At 39.0% G+C, this 24,821-nt stretch overlaps 1 protein-coding gene across 9 annotated transcripts in view; it reads left to right on the forward strand.

Moving 5' to 3' along the window:
• LOC101165870 (microtubule-associated protein 2) overlaps window positions 1-24,821 on the forward strand; it is a 70,832-nt gene that overhangs the window by 452 nt on the left and 45,559 nt on the right. For all 9 annotated transcript variants that reach the window (XM_023965077.1, XM_023965064.1, XM_023965079.1 and 6 more), the window contains exon 2: window positions 23,379-23,438. The gene's annotated coding sequence lies outside the window, so the exon portion shown is untranslated. The remainder of the gene's footprint in view (window positions 1-23,378; window positions 23,439-24,821) is intronic.

The raw sequence follows: 24,821 nt of genomic DNA on the forward strand, positions 1-24,821 counted from the left end.
GACTCGGTCAGGTGACAGCAAACCTTTTGTTCTGGTCCACGTCAGGATGGTGCTGAAATCCATCTATTGCGTAGAAACGTGGATATTTTTTGGACAGTGTATTAAAGATTACAATCGTTTTCTAGAATCATCCCGCCACTTGAAGTGGGTGTGGGAGGACCCCAGAGGTACCACCTTACATCAGCAAAAGGTTGCAGTGCTTGAAAACTGCAGGAATTTTTTTTTTTTTTATAAATTATTATTTATATATATTATATATATTTTAAACAGGCACATTTTTAGACTATCAGGATGGCATGATAACATCTCTTTTTTCATGTAATGCAAACAAAAAAGTGGATAAATGACTGCATCATCACATAACAAAGAGAGAACATTCTTAAGATGCTTGATACATTTGCAGTTTAAGGCTGTATGGCAGCTACAGAAAGGAAGGTTAGCTACAGATTTTTTTAGCCTTTTTTTTTTTACACGAAACCTTGAAAAAAGAAGAAAAAAAATCTGCCCTTGTACAAATTAGGAAAGGGTGGAAAAACACTAATAAATAGAAAATATTTTCTGGATTTTTATCTCTTTGATTCAAAGTTTCCCGAAGTGGCATCCTGCAAATCATTTAAAAAAAGTCACTTAATTGTAAGTTAAAGATATATATATATATATATATATATATATATAAAATCTATTACTTCTGAAAGTTATCACACCTGCAGTGTAAATGTAGCATGGCTGATTAATGACCAATCAAATCTTAAAGATTGATCTCTCCAACTGGAAAAAGGCTTAGGCTGTGTCCGAATCCCAGTCCTAATCCATAACTACTGGAAAACTAAATAGTACGGGATCATCTAGTGTCCTGGATTTTAAAAGCAATTCGGACATCATGCTTACTAGGCCTGCACAATAAATTGCAAATTTATCGTTATCGTGAGATCAAGCTGTGCAAAATGCATATCGCAAAAGACGACGAAAATTGCAAGCCAGGAAGTAGCCCTAATGCCACAACTTTTTTTTTTAAACGGTGACTATGACATCATCGATTTTACAATGTGAAAATGTAACTGATACGAGCGTTTTGCGACGACCATTTATGAATCCACTGTCTTTTGAAGATAAAAACGACAATTTATTTAAAAAAATGCATTTAAATACTTTTTTTTTTTTGCAAAAATTGTTTACACGCATTGCATTGTGGTCTATATTCACCAATCTAGCGAGCATCAATGCACACTGGTTTTTGCAGAGACTTCTGGGAAATTTCTAGGGCACTCGATCTTGGAATTGCAGATTCAAACGGCACTGCAAAATGGCGAACGCACTATATAGTGCACTTTGTAGTGAGTAGGGAAGGAATTCGGACATAGCCTTGGTCATGTGAACTCTTGAAGGCGACATCTCCGGTGTGAAAGGGATAAATAGTTCCAAGGAAATTTTACTTGGAGACAATTATTTTTGATTTAAAATCAAAACTGCCGTAATTGAAGGGTGACTTTTGAATTGACAGGTGACTGAATTATTTTTTTTGAACACTCAGGCGGGTTTACTCTTCTTATTTGCATATTTTTAGAAAGCTAATGCTAATGTTGAATCTAGCCAAGATGGCGTTTACGTGGAGCCGCAAACCCTTTTCAAAGAAATGGTCACGTAACACCAGGGTTCGCCCATGACTTTATCGATACTATAAAGTGGTAGTAAATATGTAATGTCGCCCCCTGCTGGTTGCATCCTTTCAGTGCAGCCATCTACTAAAATTGAGTCCACGTATTTCTCACTTGAATTTTTGAGTAGGCCTGCACAATAAATCAAAAAATAGTCGTCATTGCGATATCAGCCTGTGCAATTAGCGTATCACAAAAGTTGGAGTATCTTAAATGTTTACACATATGCCTAAACAATCTTATGGGAGTGAAGTATTAAACAAATCAAATTGAGCAACTGAGCCCTTCTCGTCATTGACCAATTGAATGGAGCCCTTTTGTTAAATGCATGCCTCCCTATGTAGACATGGGTAATTTGGAGTATAATTTAAGTTTAAGTTATGTTGACTTTTTTTTTTTTCAAATTACAGTATTGCAGTAAAATTGAAATTATTAGCATTAGTTGTTTTGCTAACATTGCAAGTTTTCCTCACATCGTTGAGCCGTACTTTCCAGTTTTTCTGTATCTATGTCAAATTATTAATAAATGTTTTTAACCGATTCACCATGATATTTAAGAACCCTAAAAAAATTGAAGATAGGATGATGCGTTTCAATGGTTACAAGTTCTCTGTACCAAAAGTTGGGGGAAAAAAATCCTCCCGTTCATTTTTTTCAAATCCTTCAACTTTATGCCAACTGTAGAACTTTTAAAAACGTCTTAAGTCTTAAAACACAGAAGACCATCCAACTTTACACATTGTGGTTTGACAAAAAACTATGTTTTGCAAAGTAAAAAATAAAAGTTTTTTTAGACTCTTTGAAAACAAAACATAAAAAACTTAACACAAATTCTGACTGGAAGGAGGATTAAAATCTGTTATACTGACTTTTTTGGTCTTTCAGCCTGGATGCAGATAGCTGTAGGGTTTTGGCTAGCAAGTCTTATACTTGACCAGATTGAGCTGCATCTAATCGCTAGTTTGGAGTAATTGAAGTGACCTTAATCAGGTTACCTGATGCAGAAGCTAACAGGTTGGGTCCGCTCTTAAATTCTTGCATGTTTGTGTGTTGGATGAGTACACTATCCAGACTTTAGACCTTGACCCCCATGTGGTTAAGTGTTAGGGTATGTTATTAAAGTCTTAGTTTAGCGAAACCCTTGTGGACTCTGCTGAGATGTTGATGTAAATTAGTCACTGGAATTGTTTTGGTTACTTGGAACTTTTGGTTGGATGTTCTGAAGTTGCAGTAGTCAAGGATGTGTAGGGACGCAAGGAGCGTTCTTCATCCCCTGCTGCCCCCACCTGTTTGTAGCCTTTTGCGCTACAGGTGCCTAATGGGAGCTGGCAGATCTGTGCTGTGGAGGGTGATTAAATCTTGACTGTGAGAGGGACCTAAGCTGATTCCCTTTCGTAAGAGACGCCCAACGGCCCACTGACCTGCATATGGCATGCACTGCTTCTTAAATCCACACCCTACTCTACTTCTTGGCTTGCACAAGTGTCAGACGTCTACTTAAGATGTAGACGACTGAAGAATGATCTTTTTTTTTGTTGGGCTATAGTGAATCCGACCATGAATCCCTGGAGATTTGTCCAACTGGTAAACTGCAGTTTGGTGGGTTCTAATTGAGCATAAGATTTGAAGAACACAGCGTTCAGCTGGTGCTGGAAACCACCCCATGACCTCCTTGGTACAGCGGGGTCTTCCTAACCAATCAGCCACACAGTTTGCCCTTGTACCAGAGCCCCGTCCGTGGCGAGCTTCCCAAACGAACCCTGACAGCCAGTGTCACATTTCATTCCTCACGGATGATGCCCCTCAACAGAGAGGACACTCATGCAGGGCATTCCTGCGCTCAGTTATTGGCATTTCTAATATTCTCCGATGCCCTCGCTTCCCATTTTGGCGTTAGCTAACACAAGAGCTCTGCGGCGTATATTGGAGGCTGCAGAACATAGAAAAAAACATATCTTTGAGTCAAAGTTTGGTTTGGCTGTGGTCCAGCTACTTGCGCCTCCGACTTCCGCTTTTCCTTTTAAAGACTTTCTTTTTTTGGAGCAGAAACCCCTGCTGTGTGTTCATGCTAAACTCTAACAGGAAGTTTATGAGTGAGGTAATGACATATAGAGCTGCTGTTTTTTGTTTTGCACCGCTAATAAACAAAAGACTTACTTGAAAGCAAGTGGGCTCTGGAAGTGCTCTGGGTAATACCAGTGGTGTCTAAATTCCTGTTGGGTTTTAGTGCACAAAGAAAGAGCAAAGTTTGATCTGTGACATTGAAACTCAAACATTCTGCTCCTTCATGCGCAGTTAAAATCTCCCTCAAACACATAGCTATTTTTATATTGAGTGTACTTTAAGCAGCACATGTGAGACTGGTCAGAAAAAGAAAAAAAAGAACAAAAATAAGCCTTTGCTTCTTCATAAATGGGCCTTCTGTAAGTCCAGCAGAGCAGCTGAGCATCATAGCTGGGTCTTTAAGACTTCCAGATGTGTAAGCTAAACAGTTCAATTGTTCAGCTCCTTGTGTCCATTTGCAAAACAACGCATCGGCTGCAGCTTTTACTCTGAATGAAGTGTGCTGCAGGCCTGAATGAAGCTCTTTGTTGAGACGAACTGACTTGGTCGGGTTTCTTTCTGCTTTAGTGAACTTTCTCAGTTGCGTAGGGTTCACGATCCCGCTCTAACCGCGGTTGTGCGGGTGCTGTAGTGTATCTGTCTGTCACGGTTACAGGTTGAACCAATGGAAAATCGATTCCTGGAACACGAAAATGTTTTGCCACACTGACTTATATAGACATTTTTTAGATTATACTGACTAATCTGAAGGAGAAAGTAAACATCACTCTGTGGGAAAGTGATGACAAAATAGGTTTATGGCCTAAAACTCTTTATACACAACAGAAAATCTCTACACCAAAGCTTTTATCATTTGACAGCTATAGTGTAATTTTCTTTCTTTCTTTATGATATAAATGTCTATTTGTAAACTGTAAGACTTATTCATGTATAAAAGCCTAAAAAGTTTTTAGATATAAAGTTTTGGATAAAATGCAGCTTCTTAGGTTTTCCTTTGATCAGTTCCTTTGATCTTCCTATGACCTTTATTATATGAGAATTTCCATGTTCTGATTTCTTTTTTCTAGTAATATAAATGTCTAATTTCAAACTGTAGAAACTGTAGTGCTTGTTTATGTATTAAAAGATTTTGTTCTTTCAATTTGGGTAAAAACAATTATGAATGAAATGTAACTTCTTTTTCTTCTTTTTTTCTTTTCTGTTTTCTTTTGATCAGTTTCTTTGATCATCCTTTTATCTTTTTATATGATAATTTCCATATTTTGATGTTTTAAAAAAAAAACTATTTTAGTATTTCATGGGCAAACAGAATATTTTAGCAATGGAGATTTTTTTTAAAAGGAACCAATTAAAATCAAATCTTGATTAAAAATAGATTTCAGTTTTTAAGGTTCTGAATCGGCATCGAATTGTGTTTGATAATTGACTGGAGAACGCTGTAAAAAGTGTTTTGTTTTGCTTATTTTTTCCAGTTTGTTTAATTTGACTTGTGTTTAAAGCTTTAACAAACAAAAAAACATGTTAAATTGGTGTCTTAATTTCATCCCAAACCCATCTCAATGTAATATCTTCAAAATATTTGCAACTTTTAAAAAAAAAGTTGTTTGGGTCCAGTATTTTATTTTATATAGAATCGAGCCCAATTTCTCTAGCAAATTTTTCCCTACTTTTAGTTGTAATAATGCAAAATATATATTTGAACCACACTCGATCTTTACTTATCATATGTTGTGGTAATGTTTAATAGCCGCAAAGTTGCTTCATTTTTTTAAAAGAAATGTTTGACGTGGGTTTAAGACACAGGAAAGTAGAAAACTAGATTTGAAATTTATACACATTTTTTAAATTTAAGGTTAATTAAATATAAAATTAAAATAAAAAGCTAATTAGAAATGCAGGTGTTGTAATCTTTATGAAATGTCCGATTCTAAATGACTGTTAGTTTGAAAGGCTGATCTAGATTTTAGAAACTTCTGATACCAAACTAACATTTTATAATATGTTAAGCAAGGCAGACATATCGAGCCCAGTCACTGTTGTAGTCCACTACTGTGGGCCTCTCTTTCAGAAGTAATCCGCAGTCTGGGCTGTCTGTTTCAGCTAAAAACATTGACAGTGCCTTCAGTTTCATCAAGGGCCCCTCCTCACCACGGTAACCTCTCCCATGGAAACGAACCCCTCAAGGAATGATCCTTTTGACCACGGGTGTGTGGACCCTCTGTGTAGCTTTGTGTGACAAGAGGATATGGTCGAAAATGGCGTTCTTTTCTGGTCATTTGACCCGAGACTACCCAAAAATGGAACAAATACAAGAGGTCTGTCCTGATTGGGGGAGTCTGAGATTCTTGTTACTCCGCAAGGGCGAGAGAAAAGGAACAATCTTTCATCGATTAAAGAGCTGAGAACTGCTGTTAACCTAAACCAGAATTAAATTTTCAATAATAATAGTTGTGATGACTAATATTGCTCTTGTAGGGCAAAAATGTTCATGCATATATTTGATTACCATCCTATTTTCTATTTATTACCGACATAGCTTCTCCAATTATCCTATTTTACTTTGCATCTGTCACAGCTTTTACAAAAGTTATTGTCAGGAGTATTTCCATAATTATTTTATAAAATTAGCTTCACCATTAAACACCGGAGCATTAGCTCCAGTGATGACATTCTTTCGACTACCGTAACTCTTCATCCGTTTATGCAATTGATGTAATTCCAGCGGATTCTGAAGCGGAGAAAAGCAGCCTTGCGCTGATATGGAACACTTTACAGCAGTGACGTGCTTGCACAATCAACGTAAATTCGCTTATTCTGTTACGAAGAAAAGCGGCTTTGCACCGTTATGCAACACTTTACTTTAGTAAAGTTCAAAGCAGATTCACGTGTTTTGATCTCATCTTGGCTGACGAGACACCTCTTTTGTGAAATCAAGCTAGGTTGTCGTCATAAGCCTGTTTCTATTTTCTCATCTTCGGGACAAACATCTACAGAAAGAGTGGTGTCCAGTTGGGGATGCTGAGAGCTTCAAGTGGCCAATTATCCATTTGGTCTTTCCAGAGTCTTCTTCACCTTAAGCCACCTAACTCGTGGGGAGTCTGGAGTTGTAGGGAACCCCTGCCAAAATGCATGCTCACATTCAGATGCTAATCCAACGCCATCTGCCATTGTGGCACAGAGCTAAGCGGCATGTGATACTTTCCTGTCCGTTTGTGCAACTTGTGAAGGTGGAAATCCCTCAAACTTGACCAAACCCCATTCCCACCTTCTGTTTTCTTCCACACAGAGGTCATTTATGGGTCTTTAGAAAGAACCCATAGTATGTCCCTCCTCTATCCCGGGGCTAATAGACCCTCACATAAAGAGTTCTTTTTCTCATCGACCCCTAACTTGTTCGTCAAAGAGCCTTCTGGACAGATGTGTTAATCACTGCTGGCAGTGAAGGCTGTTGGAAGCTGCCAACAGATCAAATGCAGTTGATTTACATTGGCCTTTAGAAGAACTGGAGTTTGGCTCCCACTCGTTTGAGTGGGAATGTTTCCCACACTTGTTTTCGGAGGGGCAGCACCACCTCACTGCGTGGGATCCAGCTTGAAATTGCTGCTCTAGGATGACATAATTGTGCATATTTTGGCTGAGTTTAGCTTTGCGGTTTAAAGGATTTGACTACATGCAGCCTACAAGATCAATCATCTTTTTTAAGAAATGGACAGTTCTGAAAAACTGTCATTTTTTTAAAGATCTTTTTCAAGCCTAAATAAACTTTTTATTTGACCTCACACAGAAAGAAAACAAACAAACAAACACTGTCATGTCATGTTTTCTCAATAGGATAGTTTAAATTGTAGAGAAAGCCAAAAAGAACATTTCATGCTTTTGTTTAGTTTTGTTAGCTTTCACATTTCACACAGTCCCATTAACTCAGACAAAACCACCTGGAAATATAAAATTCAATCATCTGCATTGCCTGAAAAAAGATTATAGGAAGAAGAAAACTAGTTAAGGGCACTGACACTACACAAGGCCTACAAAAGAGACATTTTCCAAAGTTTTTGGAAGTTGAACGTTTTTCCATCTTGAAATTTTGCCATTTAAAAACTTTTTTTTTACTGCTCTTAACTCTAAATCAGGGATGGGCCGATGTAATTTTTTCCTATATTTCCCCTGCAATTGTGGCAGATAGCCGATATTTGCCGATACCGATACTTAAGCGTCTACGGTAACACAAAGTTTAGATTTCCTTTTTGTTTCTTTATTAGAAATGCACAGCTTTTCTTTTACTGGAAAATCCCTTTTTATTTGACCTTTTACTTTAAAACTTTCAGGCCATTTATCGACTATTGGACATAACTGCACATCATAAGCTCCACATTTCCGGGGATCTATTAGGAACATTATGTATCCCTATCAAAAATACCATTTACCTGAAACCAGTCAATTACCAACTGTAAACATAAGCTTCCCAATTTATTAGGATCAAGAATACATGTCAAAAATAAATTGTATCCTAAAACAGAAGAATATTTGTAAATTTTTTAATATCGGACCAATACCGATAAACTCAAGTTATGCAAATATCGGCCGATACTGGCACCGATATGTCGCCCATCCCTATTCTAAATGTTGCCTATACGTTTGTTTACCTTCCCTCTCAGGTTTGCTTGATAGTCTGTTTACATTCACGCTGTTGCTGAATTGCACCAAGGTTCACTTGCTAGTGTACTACAAGAGTACACACCTGGCAAACGAAGTAGACTATCCAAGACAACAAACTCTGACCAAGCAGGTGTTATGTGAAAGCTTCTAAATTTTTGTTTACGTGCCAAGACTTAAAGGTTCATCAAATTAGATTATTCAAAGGGACTTTAGATAACTGTCTTCTTAGATGAAAGGTCACAATAAGGTGATCATAGCTATCGTCAGTAAAATGCAGCCTTTAAAAAGGATTTAAAAAATGAAGTATACCTAGTTTTAATGACTATGAGTATACCTAGTTTTAATGAAAATGGTGTTTTTAACATGATCTTGTGGCATTTTTCTGATGGTGGAGGACATGTATAAAGAAAATTATGCCCAAAATTACAATTTTGAGTATGTTTTTATTTAGATTGTTGTCAATCAGCAGCAGACGAAAAAACGAAAGACCATATTTGTGACCTAGAAAATACACTCAACGGGTCCACTCCATTCTGATGCATCCACTTGTAGACGACTAGATTCATGTATGTTTTCGTTTTCCTTGTCCGACCTGGCATCTGGCTCCAAACTGTTGGGGGGTGTGAAGGGCTGAAAGCTAGCGGGAGAGTGTGGAAAACAGAGAGATCTCAGCAACCGGGAGAAAAATATGGGGGCAAGGTTTCTCAAATTACTAGTGAGCTAATCCAGTTCTGCAGAAACTGTGCTAGAAAAAACGAAGGGTTTTTGATTTTGGCAAAAAACAGAATAATCCAAATTTGAAAGATCACTGGGACCACTTTTACAATAGATCGAACAATGATCCAAATGGGTGTATACACAAAATTTGGACATAACTTTTATGAGTGCATAGAGAATTATTGAAAAAACTATTTTTCCCTAATGATAACCTTAAGAAGTGCAGCAAAAATATACACAACCGTGGCCGTGGTATGTTTTGATAAGAACCCATCCTTCAGGGGTTTCATTGCATGCCTTTAAGACTCCAAAGACAGACTGCATTTTATCAGCAGCAAACTCATATGCTCTTCAACTCTGGTATTTCCTGCTCTTGCGCGACATCCCGTCAAAAGATACGCAAACCAGTTGTGATGTGAACAACAAAAGAATGGATATTCGAAATGCTTTCATCTGCTGTTGCATCTCGAGTTATGAAAACACAACAGTCCGGTTGAGCACGGCCTCCTCCTTTTCGTCTGTATGCTTTTCTGTCTGTGTCTTGCACTGGTTTCAACGTGCCTTCTCACATGTGTGTTAGGTCTGGTTGTGCAAAGGCGAAGTGACACTCAGTCAGTTACATTGGAGGCGATGTCAGTCCACTGCAGAGCTGGCTGAGCTCGATATGCTGATAAAGCAAAGACACCAGCCACGCCAGCAGCCTCTTATGTACAGATGAACTCACCTGCGTCACTCAGGGTGCTTCTTTTGGGCTTGACTGTGTCATCACTTTTCTCAGGAATAAATAATGACCTTAATGGAAGGGGTTTGCATTAAGGAATAATTTGATGAGAGAGAGAAAGAGATCCACTTTTAAGAGTCAGTTCAAAGTCAGTCAGTCAGTCAGTTCAAATGCAAAGAGTATTTTATTGTCTTTAGAGCAACATTTACCATGTTTTTTACCCTTCAGGGACATGCAAAATCATGCAAATTTCTCCCAAAAAAGACAGTACTCCGTATTATCCAGTGTGTCTTACAAATGAATTCTGGTCATGCTAACGGACCTCTAACCGACTTTAAATGAAAAAGGGCTCTCAGAAATCTATCAAAATGTTTTAGCATGACGAAGGCATACTGTTCGATGGATTGTCAGAGCAATCCGGCTACTGTGGTCAGGAACCTGAGTCAAAAAAAAAACTTGGATGGAGGTTTTAATTTTACAGATCTATTGGGAGTTGACCAAACAAAGGGGGTTTATTCCGTGTTGTCGTTCATATGACCAAAAAGAACAATTTGTTTAAAATTTGCCAATACCGCATGGGTATTTTTGAGATTAAATAACCCAAAACAATAATCTTAATTATTGAGAACATCTTACAATATTTCCAAACTTTCATTTTAATAAATCTTTGGCCTTTTTTTTTTTTTTACTAAACACTGGCAGGTTGACATAAAGCAGACGATGCTCCAATGATGTGAAACTCATTTTTAGTAATCTTTGAACCCCATTATGGTAATATTACCTCTGCACTAGTGTAGACCCACGCCACCACAAACCAAGGCCTTCTCTCTTCTATTATCTTTGTTTGCAAATGGAGTAGGTAGTAACTATGGAAACTCATCATGGTGTCATGGAAAAAAAGAGCTGCAATCTTGAACCTCACACAAACTGGGCGCCCACACATCTTCCTTAGCTATGCCTTTAAATATATTTTATTAGATTTAATGTTAGGCTGCCCCTCTGGCTCATTATGAGTTTTCACCAACTTTCTATCAGATCTTTCTTTAAAGACCCAATCATCCTTTAAACTACCGGTATTTTAAAAGATTTCCAATTTGTCTTTTAATTGTAATTATACTGTTTTTAGCCCAAATTAAACCCTGTTTGGTTTACTAGGACATAGTTTCATAGTAGTTCATTAGACGTTTGTCTTCCTCTCCCTCTTGCTGAGAGCTCTCTGTTCACACACTCTCCTGCTAGCTTACAGCCTCTCACAACCTTAATTTACAGTACTAGCACAACAGAAACTGACACCAAAATTGGAGCTTTTCAGCCGTAGAGTTTTGGGCAGACGCTAGCTCAGACGAGGAAAATTAAAACATACATGGATAGTCGTCTACAAGTGGGTGTATCAAAATGGGCGGGGCAGGGAGCTTGTGGCCCGCCCAGTGTATTTTCAACAACACAAATACAATCTTTTTCAGACTGGATTTTTTTCGCCTGCTCTTGTTCCAAAGCAATTTGAACAAAGAAAATACTAAGAAATTCAATTTTGAGCTTAATTTTTCTTAATATATGTCCTCCATTATCTAAAAAGAATGCCTCAAGAACCTGTTTAAAACACTGAAAGCACAATTTGCGCCAGAGTGGGTTTTTAAATAAACCTATGAGTTTGTCAAGAGAATGTCAGAACTTTTACTGATTGACAGTCAGACCTGAAGCAATTGGCTCCAGATAATAATCTTGCCAAATCCACTTATTTTCATGTCCTGCAACGGGACGCTGCAGTGGATCTGACTTAACACAGGCCACAGAATTAATCAGAGAGACATGTCCTGAGCTGCAGCTGGCTCCGAGCATGGAAATGTCAAAGTAAGTTAATGATGGATGACCCCACCCTTGGGTCTCTCAGGAAGTGCAGGAAGTCTTTACAGCCTCAACGAAACCCACGTTGGTATATGACACCTGGGATGCTCCAAACTCTTTAGGAAGAACATCTTCAACCTGTTTTGGTAATGGAATATGCTGAGTGATATTCTCACCACATCTTCTGAGGCTCCTAGGGCAAAGCATGTTATTGCCGCCTTGTGGCCACAATATTGCTGTATCACTTCCACTAATAGCTTGTACTCAGAGCACCTTAAGGTGAAAGCTTTGCTTGGATTGCTTCCTGTCAAAACAGGAAGCTTGTGGACGGATTGCCAGTTTTGACTGAGAGTGCTTGAGTTGGTTAATAACTTCTATTATCATCCAGAATCCATCTTGACCATAGTTTGAATGGACCAGTTAATTCACATGATGGGATAAATATGTAATTCCCTATCCTTTTTTCCCCCTTTATTTTACTGCTTTTTGGTTTTGTTACAATCTGATATTATTTGAATTTCCTAAAGTTAAAAATGCAATTATATTTGAATTACAGTATTCTCAAGTTTATCGCGGGTGTTACGTTCTAAAAAAAGGGGAACTCCTCAAAGTAGGGAGATGGATGCTTTAAAGATCTCACTACACACGTTTTATTAAAATTTTCACACATTTCTCTCATGTTTAAACTCTCAAAGTTTAAAACTTTCTAGAAAAAAAAATCCTGTGTTATAGGATAAAAACAAAGATCGGCTTGCAGTTGAAGCTTTTTATTGATTTTACAAGTGGAATGCATTCTGTACAGGAGACACGGCACTATCCTCCATATTGAAGAGTATATTGATTGACAAAGTCAATCCAGGATTCAGAACAAAGTGTGTCTTGAGTTTAATCAATCCAAATCTATTGATTTCTTTATTTTTTATACGTTTTATTAGGTCTCACTAAGGATTACTATTTAGACTTTATACTGGAATTAACAGTTTCAATAATATTCACAACAGGTCTTATTATTTATTCTATCATCTCTGGTATTGAAAGCTTTATTCTTGTCATGGTTTGGGTTTTTTTGCCTTAGTTTTTGCTTCTATTTTGTTCTGTCATGATTTGTGTTCTGTTTCCTGTTTTATTTTGAAGGTTTCCTGTATGTATTAGTTTTGAGTTTTACTTCCCAGGTCCCAATCTCTCCTGATCGTTTTCACCTGTGTCTTGTCAGTTCTGTTTGTATTTAAGTCTTGTCTCTGCCTTCCTCTTGTGCTGGGCCATACCTTCATTTCCCTGGTTGTCTTCTTCCCTGTCTACCTAGTTACCACGAGAGTTGGTTTTGTTAGTTTTTCTCTGCTCAGCTGCGCTTTTGTTTACAGAATTAAAACACTCTGTACTTGGAACCACCTGCCTCCCGTCTCTGGATTTTGGGTCCTTCGTCATACTCCTTGAACCTGACAATGTTCAGAACAATAAGTCAAGGCGCAGGTGTATCCCAGGGCTAACTGTTGGGGTCCCATCTATTTGCCCTTTTTTAAAAGCCTTTTTTTTTCGACCAAATTATCAAACTCGTGACTAATTATGTCGCTGCTTTTTAATAGAATGTACTCAACTTGACCAATTTCTTTGAGATGGTCCTAGAACTTTAGTGATGATCTCCACCTGCTTCTCTAACTTGGATCAAAGCAAGTCTCAGTCAATCCCACTTATAATTTATCCTTGCAAATGTTACTTCTAATCTGTTGGTTCAACCTTTCAGTCCCTGTTCCCTTCGTCCTGACACTAGACATATTTAATTTTGCAATACTTTACCGCAGTTCTGCTACATTCCTTCCCTTAAAGCCGGATGGTTTACTGTTTTGAAAGTTGCTGTCATTTATTTGTCAAAAGAGTGGTTGTTTAGGTTTTCCCTTCCTTCATGAAGGCCAAAAATTCTAGAGTCTCCTTCCATGATTTACTTAGGAGGAGAAAAAAATAGTCCTGCTAACTTGTTTTGGATTCCTGTCTGACGTGGCGGTTTCCCTTTCTGGGTCTGAATGACAGATCTGCTCCATACGGTTTTGACAGATGTTGACTTGTTGGGCAGTAATTGCGTGTTGCACCGCTGACCTGACATACAAGGATTTCTCGAACTTTTCACGAAGCGTTTTGTAAGGTGTTATTTGGCTAAATTTGACTACACGCTGTGTGTCAGTGTGGGAATGGGTGTAGTTGTTTAAGCTTTGTAACTTGCGCCTTTTGGTACAGCTGGCTGCTGCTCCCTGATCACTTCCAGAAACTTCCGCTCTCCGTTCTCACTCACCAAGTGTGCCCTCACTTTTTCAAAATCTTGCAACTTTATTGAAATTTCACTGAAGTATCTACCTCCGTCTGTCAGGACTTTCTGCGATCTGACATTTATCTGTAACCACGCCGCTTCAGCTTCAGAACTTTAAAATCTTGCCGCCTGGTCGCCACTGCTGTGAATTTAGTGCTCCCTGTGTAGGTGTTAATTCAGAGCAGATGGCAGGCCAAGGTTCAGATATCCCATTAGCCGGAAGACGTAACCAGCCCTTTGGAGGCATCCACAGAGACGTGGCATTACGATAGCTTTAAATGTACTGTTTTGTTGTTATTTCTGCTCTGTTTTTATAAATCTTCTCTAACATACCTAGTTTATTTGTGTTCTTCAGACTGCATGTTGCCCCAGACAAGGACCATACAATCCCTCAGAGGCCAAAGTTTTTTATTATAAAGCTAGCACCTGTAGCTCAGCTGTACCCCCCCCCCAAAAAATACTTCTATGTAACAGCTGTGCCAATTTTTGGCACTCTGTGGTTTTTGTAGCACATTACTGTATAAGCTTCCCCTACCAAAACATTTTCATTTACATTTTCAACAGAAAAAAAAGATCAAATTGACAAACAGTAATTGAGAAGGAGATTGCTCAAAGAAACAACATTGTTTCCAAACACAATGACCTTGAAGACCCTATCCGATGAAACCTGTTTTAGGCATGTTCTTGTGATATTTTTCTGATGATGAAGGACATACACAACAAAATTAAGCTCAATATGGCATTTCTGAGTTGTTGGTTTTTTTTCCAGATCATTGGGAATCGTGAATCCGCAAATACAGAGAACTCCGTCTCTGATCCTTCCTCATCCTTTATCAGTTCAGTGTGAGAGGACATCTTTTTCCAGAAGAGGCCAGTTTCATCCATCATTCATTCATCCGGATAATAATTATTCTCTGCAATTAACTTCCACAGCCTATCAGGATTTTTTTCCGTCAGCTTCTGAATCAGCTGATCCCATTTGTCCATGCAGGGGCACAAACATCGGTTGGTTGCTAATCAATGGGGATTTTGAAATATTCTTTAGCAGTCGTGCAGGAAGCCAAGGGGCCGGCATACTCTTCATCCCCGGTCCCCTCCTCCGAAATTTGGACACAAAAGTCCCGCACAAGCGTCTTGAGTTGTCAGAGTTTTCGTGATGAACGAAGGAATCAGATGACTGAACAAAACCTGCAATATGTACAACTGCGAATTTTGAAACGCGAATAAGCGGGGAAACACTGTATGTTACTTTTATGTGTCTAATCTTTTCTTTAGCTAGTTTTTCCGACTGCACTCTAAAAAAATATTGTGAAAAAAAAAAATCAGGATTAGCCAGACTATGCAGACAGCAGATCATGAATGATTATTCTGACTAATATAATGAATATTAGTAATAGTTTTTTATATCTCAGTAGAAGTCTAGGGGAGTTTAGTTTATTGGAGCCAGCGGTTACTTTGTACCTGGAATAAACTAGGGGGATGGGGGGACCCAGTCCAGTTTTTAATTACAGTCAATGTCTTAAACTGACATTTTTAAGGAAAACCTTCAATGTATTTATATACAAACATATTGAAAGACCATTTAGTGCTCCATTTTCAGTCACTACACTGTGTTCCTACAGAAAAGTACTCTGCCATCTTTATTGAAGCTTTTACGAGCAGAAAAAAAGGGGGGCAGTGTTTTGGAGGAGTAAAAACCGTGTTGTGACTTTTCCATGGAGTAATGGGGGTGCACAGTAGCCTGTGCTTGAGTTCAGCACCGGGTGCAGAGTCGACTTCAAAGCCTACGGCTACACCCTGTGGTTAGTGAAAAGCCAGGCACATGCAACCTGCAGTGTTCATACACAGCGCTTGCCAGACAGTTAATACATATAACACGCACCATTGTAAGACAGGCAGACGCCTTTGGACGGGCACATAGTTAATTTAGCCTTTTTAAGGCACATTTTCATATTTTGGCAATTATTTTACCTTATTTGAAAGTTAAGGCAACAAATATTTGGCTGTGCTTCCCAATCATTCAGCCATGTGACAAAACGGAGAGTCATTTCTACTTAGAGTAGCAGAACCTATACCATGTACATTTTTTTACTGTGTTTTTGATGCCTACTTTTTTTAGCCCCTATAGTAAACTGCCTCTTGGGGGTTTTATACAAACTGCATCACAGCCATGTCCTTCAAAATACTCATGAGCAGAAGGGAGTATACATTTTTTTTCAATGAATAGATGCAGAACTTTACAGACAACAGTTTTATTTCTCTGTAATAGTAATGGACCAAAGTGTTAACCCTTTAACTCTGGAGTAGCTCCAGTGATGGTATTCTTTCAACGACAGTAACTCTTCAAGTGTTCATGCGAATAACGTAATTCCAATGGATTCTGAAGCGGCAAAAAGTGCCTTTGCACCGCGATGCAACACGTTACGTTATTGGGGCAAAGCCAATGTGAAAAGCTGCTTTTCTCCGGGTCAGAATCAGCTGATTCATGGCCAAAGAGTTGTTACATTTAGGGTATGTCAGAAAGTGTGTGTTATGTAGGTGTCGCCGGCGACTTCCCTGATGGTAAAGGGTTAAATTGCTTTGAAGTCATGAACTCAATTGATTTAGCTAATTAATTGAATAAAACCTACCCAAAAAAGGCCTGTAAAGCAATTATTTTAAAAGTCTGGATGAAACGTAAAACAACTTATATCTTAATATTTTTGGTCCCACACATGAGAGTGGTTGCCATAGAAATGTTGACTCAAACCAACTTTGACCAATCACTGCTCACTGACATTGTTTTGCCCCAAAATGGCAGCGTTGGCATTGTGAAAAGAAATGGCGATTGAATCGACTTCATTTTATTGGAGGCAGAAATAAACCATCACTCTGTCTTGGTCCGGTTCTCATATACAGTCAATGGTTGCAACATGCTCATACCTGGGATTGGGGGAGGGGAAATACCCGGAACTCCCAGGTGGCGGTGAGCTGCTCGTCTGGGGCTCGGGGGGGGGGGGGGGGGGGGGGGGGGTCCAGGTGTGGGTTTCTGTGTTGGGCTCCCTGGCAAAGCGGAGGGCTGTCCTCCTGGCTGGGCTGGGGCCTGCATTCTCCGTGCTCCTGTGCTTCCCTGCTTTTTAGCACCGGGGGGCCGTGGGGCGGTCCGCGTCGCCCTGGTCTGGGTGTCTGGCTGGATTGCTTGGAGGGAATTCTATACCATGCTGGTGTTGGGGGGGCCTTGACACCGCTGCGGCTTCGACGGGGTCTTGGTGTGGGGATGGCCGGGCACTCTCCCTCTTTTTACATTCCATCATCCACCTCGGCTGAACATAAACACCCACCTGAGCACAGGTGTCAGCTCACCTTTGCACAATAGTTGGTGCGACAGAATGAAATGCTTACATGTGTTGGTTTGTATCATATGTTCATATGTGCGTATGAACTGTAGTTGTGTTGGGTACATGTTGATATGATTGTACGTGAAGATTTTTGGAGCCAACAGGTATTTTTGTAACACCTCAGTATGTGTGTGGACAGGCTCCGCCCCCTTTGACTAACATTTACACCAAACAGTAATGATGAGAATCCTCCAACATCTTGTTGCTTAATGATTGTACCCCCTACCACCACCACCACCAATTCTGTAGTCATCCTCCAGATTTCCTTAACCCCCCCTTTCCTCCCTCTACTTTGCCTATACTAAAATGGGGGTTTATTCAAATATAAACCTAGTGTGTCAGAAGATCCACAACCCCCCGTTGAAACAGTAAAATATGTCCCAACACAAGAGGCCTTCAGCTCTTATCTGTCTGCTCAGCTGTTGGACAGCAAAATGAAAAAAAAAAGAAAATAACTAAAGTGTCCGAGCTAAATCTGTCACATTAGGCATAAAATGATCAGAAAACAAAAAAAAACTTTTACATTGCGCCTGATGCCCTTAAATTCTCAGAAATAGCTATATTTTTATCTACTTCATGTAAACACATAACAGTTTTTATGTCAAATGAATGCTCTATATTCCCATATCCATCGTTTGTACCTATTTCTGACATTCTTATTGTTGTAAGCACTGTCTCCTGTCTGTAAGTAACTGATTAGCTAGTTTGAATGACATGACGGAAAATGGAGTTGGAATCCGCACATTGAACCACCCCTATGGCCTCTCTGCATCTCAGATGAACCTGCCCACTCAGTGACACTGGATTGTGCTAATTCATTGTTTTTCAAAATGCATGAGTCATGCTACCATAAGAGGTTTCATGACAGCTCAGCAAGCAACTATCCTGAAAGAACAATAGGACCAGTCGGCTTGAATTATGCCAAATCTTGCGTTAGTCACGGCTTGTTTATCATCAGATTGTTTATTTCAATGCCCTTCGCACTGTATCAAGTTTTTTAGAGGTTATTTCAGGCTCCCTGTCTTGTTATGCCACCTCCAAAGTAGCAGGTGTTTTTAAGGCCAAAAGGGATGTTGGATTTTCAATTTATCATAAGAGCCTGGTAGGATCTACAAGCCTACAGGCCACCGTTGCCTTAATTGTTCATGTTTTGCCTAGTAAGAAGAATATTTTCTCATGTCAAACTGTGAATGTAGGAATGTTAAACAGAGGGTGATCCATTCATATAATCTGCTTCATAGGGAGTCAGGGTGCAGCCAAAACAGATTACTGTTTTGCCAAATTCTTTTCTTAACACGGAAATAAGATTGACTTTCCTCCTAATTCTGGATTATTTAGTAAACGTCAAAACCATATGGGTTGACAGGATGGAATATGATTTGAATATTAAAAACTATAAAAAGCTATTTGAAAGCGTTCCAGTGGTCTTTGAATTTTAAGTATTTAGTCAAAATAAAACACATTGGTCATTTTTCTAGGGCATAGTTTGGCAGTAGGTCATTAGAAATTTACCTCTGAGTTGTGTGCCCCCCCCCTCTTTCTATCACCCAGAACTGAGAGCTTTCTGTTTACATGCTCGCCTGCTAGCATACAACCCGTCACAGCCCCAACCTAACATTACTGGCACAACAAAAGTGGCGACCAATATTGGATAGATTGGATATGGCAGTTTTAAGATAGATGCCAGCTCAGATGAGGAAACAAAGATGTACATGGATCTACATGTCTACAAGTGGACCGCCCAAACTGCATTTTTTTTGTCTGCTCTTGATTCACAAGGATTTGAAAAATAAAATACTCAGAAATGCAATTTTGAGCCTAATTTTCCCTAATATATGTCCTCCATCATCAGACTAAGGCCACAAGAACATGTTAAAAACAATTTTCATTCATCTGAGTGGATCTTTAATAAAACTAAGAGTTTCTTCTGTCCAGTCTTTAGAAGTGTCTTCTACATTTAGTATGTTCAGGTCAAACGCCGGGAGGACAAAATGATACCAATTATGGACACAGATTGTGAAGGGTTCATGTTTGCATGTTTTTCTTTACTATCACTTGTTTGCAGCCTTGTTTGCTGTGGTCTGTAGCCAAAGCAAGCTTTAAATACTTCAAAATGTTAATTTATAAAGAACATTTTTTTTCATGCACTGGTATTAGAAGATGACTCATTTGCCTTTTTTAAAAGTAATCCAGCCCTCAATCCTGGCAGGTTGATTATAGTCTTGCTTTGATGGCTTTTTTTTTTTTGCCTCCCTGAAAGGACATGTTAATAGAGGATGTGGGGGGGGGGGAGCAGTCCAGACTTTCTCTTTATCCTCTTCCCCTCTAATTTCAAGTGGTTCCAAAAGTTTCTGGCCATATCCTTGTTGCTTTGGTTTGCCCACAACACCTCCCTGATTTGGCTTTTGATTTTCTGGAATAACTGCTGAAGTCTTTAAAATTGAAAGTGATTAGAATTAAATAACTTATTTTACCATTTAGTCCTTTTGTTTACAATCATATCACTATATACTTCAAGTTCACATTTCTGTTTTCTTTTCATTGTTTTATAAAGATAATAAAAGGGTAAACCACAGCAAATCCCATTGGTATTACAATCACAAATCCAAGATCATACGCGAATATGCTAACATTTCCCAAGAAGTTGCAATACATAAATATTTGGCTGTGTCCGAATTCCTTCACTAGTAGTGCGTTCGCCATCTTGTAGTGCTGTCCGAATCTACAATTCCAAAATCAAGTGCCCAAGAAATTTCCCAGAAGTCTCTGCAAAAAACCAGTGTGCATCAATGCTTACGAGATTGGGGAATATAGACCACAATGCATTGCGTTTGAACACTTTTTGCCAAAAAATGGTATATAAATGTTTTTTTTTTCATAAATCATCAACGTTTTTATCTTCAGAAGACAGTGGATTCATAAATAGTTGTCGAAAAATGCTCATATCAATTAGATTTTCACTTTGTGAAATGGATGACATCATATGGTGGAAGAAAAAAAAGTAGTGAGCGTGGTGTCCGAATTGCTTTTATAATCCAGGGCACTAGATTTTTTTTGTTTCCACAGTGAGATAAACATTTATTTCGGTTATGTCAAACACACAAACTTAAACCATCAACATAAACATTGACACTGAACAACTAAACATTGAACAAATTAACCGAAACAGGTGTCGGGTGAAGCCAAGGCTAATTTCCCTGACCCTGATTACAAACATCACATCTACCAACAAATTGATGATACCTAAATAAAAAAAAGAAGAAAAAACAAAAACACTTCTCAAAATGACTTCACAACCACAAGAGTCTCTCCGTCCAGAAGGTATTTTTGATATATTTTAAATGTATACATTTTTTAAACTGATAGATGGAGTTTGCATTCTTCTTAAAAGGGCTAATGATTTGGACAATTTAGAGAGAACATGTGTAATGTGTGGTTTCCATGATAATTTATGATTCAAAATTACTCCAAGAAATTTTATTTCATTTACACTTTCAAGAAGAACATCCTCAATCTTTAACTCAGAAATGTTTTGTAGTTTTCAATGGCCAAATAGGATGTACTTGGTTTTATTTATATTTAAGGACAGTTTGTTTGTATCAAACTATTGCTTAGTTATGGATAATTCCTTTGGTATATCTGCAAGAAGCTGGTCCAGATTATCTTCTGATAAATACGAAGTAGTATCGTCAGCATATACAACACAATTCAACAAATCAGATTCTTTACAATTATCGTTTAGGTATGCAATAAATAATAAAGGACGCAGGAGGGGCCCCTGAGATACTCCACATTTTACAAGACACATTTCAGATTTTTCGTTATTGAAATAAACATACTGATATCTGTTAATAAGATAGCTTTCTAACCAGGAGGATGTATTTCCTCTGAAATCATATTTCTCCAACCTACTAAGTAACATAGTGTGGTTTACTGTATCTAACAGTTTTTGAAGATCAACAAAAATGCTACAGTAAATCGAGGAAGAAATATGATCAACCAGCTGCATTATCCCCATTAAAGTAGATCTGCCAGCCCTAAAACCATACTACATAGTCTCGCACTAAAAAGTTTTTTAGTAGTTGGTGATTAGAGTGGGAATTCGGATGCAGCCTTCGATTATCTGTAAAGATAATTGGAGAATTAAAGCTAAAACAAGGGGAAATAATGTATGTAATTTTCTTTGACATAGTTTCTACAGAGCAGCAGTAGTTCATTATAGATTTGCCGCACCAACAATTCTGACTATCTCATCCCTGTTTGTACACTCTCCCGCTAGCTTACAGCCTCTCATACCTCCAAATAGGGCTGTACGATATGAGGACAACTGGCGATTTGCGATATTAGTGATCAATGTTGCAATGACGATTTAACTTGCAATGTAAACAAATAGCAAAACGACAAAAACATCATTTCCATTTCACTGCGACAGTGTGATATAAATAAAGTCAACATATGTTAAATTATATTCCAAATGACCCTGGTCTACAGTACATAGAAGGTGAACATCTAACATAAAAGTGCTCCATCTGATTGGTCAACAACAGGAAGGAGTCCATCCGATTGGTCAGATGCATAAAGGGATTTATTTGATTCGTTAAACACTTCAAGCTGCCATAAGATTGTTTTAGCACATTTAAGGTTACCATTTATTGCAATTTCCGCTGACTTTTGAAATATGCGTATTGCACAGCTTGATATCGCGATAACGATAAATTTGCGATTTATTGAGCAGGCCTAATTTGCGGCCTATTGTTCAAGCCTACCTCCAAACTAACAATACCGTTGCAACAAAAATGTCTAGCATTATTGGAGCTGTCCAAATGTATATTATTGACCCAGATGCCGACTCTGACGAGGAAGATGAAGCCGTTCCTGGATCTAGTCGTCTACAAGCAGATGCATCAGAATGGAGCCGAGCAGGGAGCTTGTGGCCTGCCGACTGTAGTTTCTACATCACAACTAGAATCTTTTTCAAACTGCAGTTTTTCGTCTGCCTCAGAATAAAAAAAAAAAATACTCCAGATAATGTCCTCCATCATAAGACAAAATGCCACAAGAACATGTTAAATATTCCAAAAACTCATTTTTTTATCGGAGTGAGCTTTAAAGACTAAACACAAAATCACACACATGGTGTGATGCCTTTTTCCTTTTAGCATGACATTTGCATCTACTACTGTCAATAGTGTGTCACCTTAATTCGCAAAGCACAAATAGTTATTCTTTAAGAAAGGTTTGCCTTTGAACATCTTTTAATCTTTTCTATTGACAAGGCAAGCTGTCTTCAGGTTTCATTCAGCCAAAAGTTTGCATTTTAGCACTCATTCTTTTTGCAATATCTGCAAGAAATTCGACATCTCTGCTACTGCAAGCGATCGATAGCTGGACTGGGACAAAAGCGACACTTGCTTTCGGAATTTGTTTTATTTCATGTGGTCTGGAATAATAAGCATCGAGTGTGGTGCTCTCACTCGGGCAGCCCGGCCTCTGCAGTCTCTCCCTCCTTTTCACCCTCATTTCCCCACTCTCCGCCTTTGTTTCGACGCTGCTGCAGCACTTGGCCAAGCCTGCAAATGAGCACCGGGACAGGGCAATTATTCAGCATCGGGCAAGCCCCTCACCCCTCTTTCACGCACGCTCACTGATACAGTGGTGCTGCAGCCCCCCTGTCATGTTTGAGTGTTGCATGCTTTCATAATCTAAGCGCCTTTGGAATTAACCCAAACAGATTTAAAATGTTAGACCTCTTGGGTAAAGATGGTGTTGAAGACATTACAGTTTTCTTTTCAAATGGAAATCAATAAACTGAGGAGGGAAAATGTCCTTAGGAGAACTGTCCCCAACCCCCCATCTCCAACCAATGCAGACACAAGCCTTAGCTTCTGTATACGGCGGAGGGGATGCGAGGCAGTGTGTGCGTTTGCACGCCGCAGTAGTGTGCTCACCGGCATCAGCCATCTCTCAGTGTGGCGTTGCCCCCATGACTCCCGTTGGCTGCTCTGTCTGCTTCTCATCTATTTTTTTCCCTCTCTTCTCTGCAGAAGCCCTGCTGCCTCCCCTCTCCCCTCGTTTCAGACAAAAAGCTGGACCCGCCCCAACAGGTAAGATGTCATTTCTTAGAGATCAAAACGCTCTGTTGCAACCTTTTTTGTTTCAACACTAGCAACTGCGGTATCCTTGTTTCTAACCAGAAAGGGACTGTCTGACTTTGCATCTTTTCCAATCAATATTTGTGCCTGTCGCCCCTCCCACTCTTTTAATTTGCAGCTGACATATTAGCGTGATTTAGTGAAAGAGCTGATGTTGCGATAAGACTCGAGGCGGGTTCTCCGCCTAAGTGACCTTTAGTCTTTGTGACGTTTTGTGTCTAGACATCCCTTTGTCATGCAGGCAGCTCGTGCGTTTCAAAACAAAGCATTTCAAAGACACTTCTATGCTGGATTGCAACATTTACTTTTAGTTTCATAGCAAAAAAAAAAAGGTGATTAAAATCTCAATGACGACATGCGTTGGGAGAGTCGTGGCCAAACGACTGTTGGTGGCAGCTACAGGTTTAATTACAGCTTGGTCAGGGAGGTTTTGGAGCAGGTGGCGATGGACTGATGAGATGTTTGGCTTCCTCTATTCTCTATGTTCCTTCACTCCTTCTGTAATATGTTGTTATCTGGAATGCCTCCCACTCTGTGTCCCCCTTCTCTACAATTAGTTGTTTTCGTCCTTTGTTTTGGCCTTCGTTCCTGACATGATCCACGTTGGAGCTTGTGCTGTCTTTGGCAAAGATGGAATTGATCTAGTTGTTTTTTTTTTGTTTTGTTTTGTTTTTTACTTTCTTTCAGCCACTTTGTAGTTCCATAAATGTCCTTTAAATAGCTGATTAATAGCCAACTCTGTAGGTATGTGGTAGATTATAAGTCTGGCAGGTTCCGCTGTCAAAAAAAACAACAAAGTCGTCATAAGAAATACTACAATAGAGAAAGCATGATTAGACAAAAAGTAGCCCTTTGAAGTATATTTAAGGACAAAGCCTTTGTGCAAACAAAATATCAACCTGTTCTATAATGTCTCTCTTTACTAGACTAACCCTGTACTGAGTTTTTAAGTTATCAGACCAAACGTAATTCACGCATCAAATTTTTGTCGGACGCCTCCCCTTAGACGCAAATCGAATCCGCCGCTTGACGCTTGTCCAACAATGTGTCCATAACCTTGACGCTCCTAACCCGTGTAAGGGGAACTACCGCCAAAAGTTTTTAGCCTCAATGCTACATGGAAGCTTTGATTGTATATGTCATTTACAATGCAGGGAAAGCAAATATGATGTTGAGAGATCAGGTTTATTTCGGAGAGCTCTACAAAAGCGTAGGTATTCACGTCTCCATGACTCATTAACCATGTCTCATGTCTCATGAGATAATTCAGAGACTCTCCCAGTATGGTGAGCTCCACCATCTAGAACTGCAGGAGCTGCATCTGAATGAAAGCCA

This window comes from Oryzias latipes, chromosome 2 (genome assembly GCF_002234675.1).
Source record: "Oryzias latipes chromosome 2, ASM223467v1".
In the NCBI taxonomy this organism is placed as follows: Eukaryota; Metazoa; Chordata; class Actinopteri; order Beloniformes; family Adrianichthyidae; genus Oryzias; species Oryzias latipes.